A 6,307-nucleotide genomic window follows, 5' to 3' on the forward strand; every position below is an offset into this window, starting at 1 on the left:
TTATTTTATTCACCACATTGTGACCAGGTGTTAGATTCCTAAAAACAGGATGTATTAAGTCACTGATAGTGTCAGAAATAGTGAATGACTACCCACTGCTTATAGGAGGAAATCCAAATACCCCAGCATGATAGTTAGTGCTCATCACAAACTGATCCCTAGACACTGTTCCTGGCCCAGTCTCCACCACATCCCTCTCCCTACCCTACCCTCAAACCAGACAATAGTACCCTCTATTTTCCAAACACATCATGATCCTTCATGTTGCTGTACCTTTGCACATGACGTTCCATATGCCTCAGTTGCCCCTCCTCCATTTTTCTTCTATCAGACTTTTACTCATTTATCAGGCCCTCACTTGGATTAATTCAACTCCTCATCTTCTGTTGTCCACATTTTCAAATTCCAGGATCCTAACTAAAACATGTGTCCTGCATCCTACTTATTGCTCATGGATTTGCAACAGCCTTGTCTTTCCCTCTCCCTGTCTTATCCTTCACCTACTACCAGCATTTCTATGTTCAATCTATAATCATGCTACATCTCTTCTTTATAGACTTCTTTTAGATATCCTTTGTTTACACAGTAGATAGTTCTAATAACTTCTAATCTTTATTGCGTGCTTCAGTTTTATGATCTCACACATCCTCATAGCTTTCCTCAGGATAAGTGCTGTTATTATGACCATGTTTGTATTAAGGAAACTTTGGCTTAGAGAGTTGCTTAACTTTCCAAAGGTAATATAGCTAGTAAGTGTACATGCACTGTGTATTTACAGCAAGGCAGTGAGAATCTGGAGACCCACTTGCTTGGTTGGTTGATTATAAGGCCTCCCTCAGTGCAATTGTCATAGCATGGGATTCAAGGGCTTTCCTCTCCAGTCTCATTTCCTGCTGTCAACCTCCCATTTATGGGGAATGTCATACAATTTTCCAAACATTGTATGCCCTTCATGGCTCTTCTGCTTTGCGCACATTATTTTCTCTAACTTACAATGTCCTTCCTGCCCTTCTCTGCCTGCTAGAAGCCTAGCATTCTTGAAAAGACCATTCAAATGTCACTTCCCCTCAGAAGCCTACCTAAACCTCCCTGGCAGTGCTAGTCAATTCTTTCAGAATCACATCCCATTTTATTGAGATCAAGTTTTCTTTCTTTTTTAAAATTTTTTAAAAAGTTGACCCCTATACTAGACAGGGCAGAGAGCAGTTTTAAAATTTTGTATCCCCATCTTGCAGTCTAAGTCTAGTGAATGTACACTTTTGAGTAAGATTCTTTCAATGGCCATAGGAAAAAATGGAATTCCTTCTTCTCCAGAAAGCCTCTCCTAGTTATTATTTCAATGCATTTACTAATTCCTCCATAACCCTTTTTTTCCCCACTCTATTTAGCATTTATTTTATTTGGACATGTACTAGAGATAGTTGGCTGTTCTCTAAATGGGTTTTAAGAAACTAGTCACCCAGCAGTGTGACTGCATGTACAGAAGTTTTCTACATGCTCACTAATTGAGTTTATGAATGGTGAACAAACAAACAAACTTCTGAAAATGCCAGCAGTGGTTGCTTAGAGCCTAATAGAAAGAGACTATCATTTTCTCATTTTAGCTTTTATTCCTCTTTACTGTACAATCAAATCACACTTGACCTACACAAGTGGTCATCTACTAAGGGGCATATCAGAGTGTCCAGGGGAGCTTTATGAAAACACTACATCTCATGGGACCAGCCTGGTGGCGCAAGCAGTTAAGTGTGTGCGCTCCGCTGCGGCAGCCCGGGGTTCGCTTGTTCGGATCCCGGGCTTGCACCAATGCACCGCTTGTCAAGTCATGCTGTGGCGGAGTCCCATATAACGTAGAGGAAGATGGGCATGGATGTTAGCCCAGGGCCACTCAGCCAAAAAAGGAAGATTGGCAGATGTCAGCTCAGGGCTGATCTTCAGCACAAAAAAAAACCAAAACAACAACAACAAAAAAAACAATACACCTCCACCCATATTGACCACAAATTCTTGGCAAACCTCTCCAAGGAGAAATTTCCAGGAGATCAGAATATATGTAATTTGCACAGTCCTTCTCATTAATTCTGGTAGAGAACTTTTGACTTTTATGATACTTTTCGTATCTGTTGATGGTAAACTCTGTTTTTTCATATTTTTATAGTGCAGTAGTGATAGAAGATTATGGCATATGACATTATTTCCATTCTTCTCAATAGCCCTGGAGAAGATGCCTATAAGATTTTTTTAGCCCTCTGTTTTTAACAGGCCTTTCCTTCTTTATTCACCTGGATTTTGCCTTGAGTTTGCTATCCTATTTTCTGTTTTCAGTTCTTCAAAGCTTCCCTCATGCAATTTTCTGGATTCCATCTCTACCAGGAGTAGAGAATTGACAACATTCTTAATTTCCAGCTTATCTGTGCCCATAGTTTCTTTAATATTTCTCAACAGACTATTAACATCTATAGGTACTTGACTCTTAGAAGATATAGAATAATATTCATTTTAAAGAGAAAAAAACTAAAATTCCCACCTTGTATAGAAGGAAAATCACTTTCCAGTCTCTTAAAATCATAAGGTAATTAAACTGGAGGAAGAACTCAGAGTCCCACAACTCACTTATGGCTTTCTGTAGTCTTTCCTGCAATTTCATGTATCTCATAATTCAGGGATAAGTTTTAAGGTAGTTTTTGCCTTTGGATGCCTGTGATGAGTCCCCTCTGACATTGGAGTCTCCTCTAACACAAAAAGGTGTGTCTTCTCCATTCCTTAGGGATGGAGCTCAGTACCATGAAGATTTTAATGAGAGTCCTTGGGCCCCTGGAGACCATTATCTTGAGACTACTGCTTTAGAAATCAGCACTCTTGTGCTCTGTGGATTTATCACCCAATGTGATGTCCACGAAAGTGTTTTAAAATCCTGATATGACAGAGACTTTTTAGTGATGTTTGCACTTATTCTCTGAATAACAACTGAAATAATAGAAATTGAACTTGTTATAAATATATCTTGGGATGTAGATATACTCTCAGGGATATGTTGCTTTTGGCACAATATCATTTGTTTTATAATTTTGAGAATTTTCCAAGTCCCAAGACCTCCTCTTCTCTACACAGAGCAAGGGAATGGTGTGTCATGAGAAGCTATTACCTGTGAAACATTCAGAAGGTGAGTAGGAAGGAGATTAACACACAGATGAGCACTGTGATTTCTTTCTCAGAGGCAACTCTGCTGTAGAAGACCTTGCTGCAAAAGAAAATTGCCTTTCATACAAATCCTAGTTACTGCACTGCCATTCATGATATCCACACATGGTTCCTAATTGCCTCTCTCATCAGCTTGGCCTTCAAAATTTTCTTCTGTCTGTACTGTCTTGTACCTAGTGTGCTACCAAGCATTATCTCCAATGTCTATTTTCATAACCTCAACATGTGAGGCAAACCAGTCAATATAATATCTTCTGATTAAATTCTTCGCTTACTTTGTTCTATACTCTGTTCTGTCTGAAAATCCCTTCTCCAAACTTCACTCACCCAAACTCTTACCCATTCTTTAAGGTTCAGCAAAAATGCTACCTCATCCAAGAAACCCCTTTCTTGAATAATGTATAAAAACCAAGAGAGAAATTACAATCATTAGGAATGAATTCTATGAGAGGCGCTTACTCTGGATAGCCTCCACTGGACACCAGAACTCAATGCTAACAGGTGTGGTGTAGAAATCTAGGTAGCTGTAGACAATAGTAAATTGGGACTTTTTGAAGCTGGGTAGACAATTTTGTGCCTTTCCTAGATCTCCCTTATCAGGCCAGTGAACATTTCACTAAATTTCTTTGAGAGCCAGCCTTTAATGTATTCTATCAAGAACTGTTCTCAGCCGAAAGGAAAATAATTGACTGGAAATATCTGGGAGTACAAGCCCTCACTTCCAGGGTGGCCCATGGCCAACAATGGAATGAAACAGTGATTTAGAAACAACAACAAGAAAAAGACCATGTTGTCGCAAGCTAGGACCATTCTGAGGTGCCATTCAAGCTCCAGTGCTCCTTGTAGGGTCAGACTAAAGCTATACTTCAGCAGAGCTCATATCTTTATCTGGCTTCTCCACATGCCTTATCCTGTTTCTCTCTCATCCTTACAGTTTTCCTCTGAGATCATTCCTCCCTATATCACTTAAATAAGCGTTGCTGTCTAAGGGTCTGCTTTTGGAGAACTTGTGATAAGATAGAGTTTCAATGCATACACAGGAATGAGAACTGTATGTACTTTATTACTCACACTTAAAATTAAAAAAAAGATATAAGCAGCAGGTTCTGATTAATGGCGGAGATTCCTTCTTCTTGAGAGGGTAGTTATAACCCTTAATCATCATTCCCAGTCATATGCTCATACCGCCTAAATTTCTGTCTCTGGGTCTTATTGCACTTGCTCCTTGAGATGCTGGGATTTCTGCTTCCTGCTAAATGGCTCTGAGTACTATAGACTGGTATTTTTTTTTTAATGCATCTATTCAGAGGACAGTTGGTGAATTTTGAGCTCATTTCATTGATTTTCTATGGATGACTGTGAGACAATCTACAAAGACAGATCGGGTGCATGATGCTGCTACTCTGTGTGTCTCTACCCTAAATCATCAGTCTATCTTTGCTATTATCTTCCTCCACTGGACTTCCAAATGCAATGTTAAGTCAGCTACAGGGAGAGTAATGGAAATAAAAGTGTCATTTTTTTGCTAGAAAATTGAGCTATAGACACCATCACCCCTTCCCTCAATTTTGAAGAAGTATATGCATGTTACATTTTCTTCAGTACTCTCTTAATCTTCCTGGAAATATTAACGCCGATTGTTAGTCATTTCACTCATTCTTTCATTTAAAAAATTGTACTGTGTGCTCTTGTATTGCATTCACTGTCCTAGGCTATGGGACATATAAGTAAGAAACAATAAAGGTGTCTGCCCGCATGGAATTTATCATCTAGCATCTCCAAAGGACAAAGAAAAGCAACTATGGTCTAACATTAACTAAAGATGTCAAAAAATTAAAGTGGAAAACAATAATCCAATAGCCCTGTCAGGCAGAGTAATCATCAATTAACCTCAAATCATTTAAATTTTCTCTACCAGCTTCTGGTAAGGAACAGAGAGAGAAAGATAAATAGTGGAGATGTAGTAAAGGGAAAATAGAGAGACAAAATTTAAGTAAACAAGGTGGAAGTAGGAATTACTTGTTTGACTTCATGGTCCATTTTCTTGAATGAAAAAAACAATTCTATGCGAATGATGAAGTTGTTCTGGAAGAGAAAGAATTATCTTTTCTGATAGTAATAGTCCTTGTTATTCATTTCAATAACAATAAAAAAAAGAGAAGATTTCCATCACCTTCTAAGGATTCCTCATGTCCATTTGAAGTTATACTTCCCTATGCCCCTGGTCTCAGGTAAGTGTTGATCTACTTTTTGGCAATATAGATTCATTTGCTTGCTCTTGAGTCTTATAAATTGGAATAACATAGCACGTGCTCCATTATATCTGACATCTGTCTATCAACATAATCATTTTGAGGTTCATTCATGTTTTGTGTATCAGTAATTTGTTTCTTTTTATTGCTGAGTAGTAGTCTATTATATGGATATACCACTTTTTTTTCCATTCACCTGTTAGCGGGCTTCGAGGTTTTTTCTACTTTGAGGCTTTTTTGAATAAAGGTGTTATCTATGAACATTCAAGTAATCTGGGCATGAATATTTGTTTTCACTTGTCTTAGTTAAATACAAAGAAGTGGGCATTCTAGGTCATATGGTAGGTGTAGAAATATTTACATGATTAAGAAACTACAGTTTCTATAAGGATTATATGGTTTTACTTTCCAGGTGTGATGTTGAGAATTCTAGTTGCTCCAAAACCTTGTTAACATTTGATATTGTTCTTTAATTTTAGCCACTCTAATAATTATATGATAGCATCTCTTTTTCATTTTAATTTGTATTTCTCTGATGACTCATGTTGTTAAGCATCTTCTCATGTGTTTACTGTACATTTGTATATCTCCTTTTTGAAGTATCCATTCAAAACTTTTCCCCATTTTAAAAATTAGGTTCTGAGTCTTCTTATTATTCAGTTCTAAGAGTTCTTTATACATTCTATATACAATACCTTTTTCGTGTACATGCATTGCAGTCATTTTCTCCCTTTCAGTGTTCTGGATTTTTATGTTTGAAAATCAACCATTTAAAATTTTGATGAATGTCAATATATAATTTTTATTTCTTTTACAGTTTGTGCTTCTGTGTCCTACCTAAAAAGTCTTTGCCT

Source organism: Diceros bicornis, chromosome 7, assembly GCF_020826845.1.
Source record: "Diceros bicornis minor isolate mBicDic1 chromosome 7, mDicBic1.mat.cur, whole genome shotgun sequence".
Lineage (NCBI taxonomy): Eukaryota > Metazoa > Chordata > Mammalia > Perissodactyla > Rhinocerotidae > Diceros > Diceros bicornis.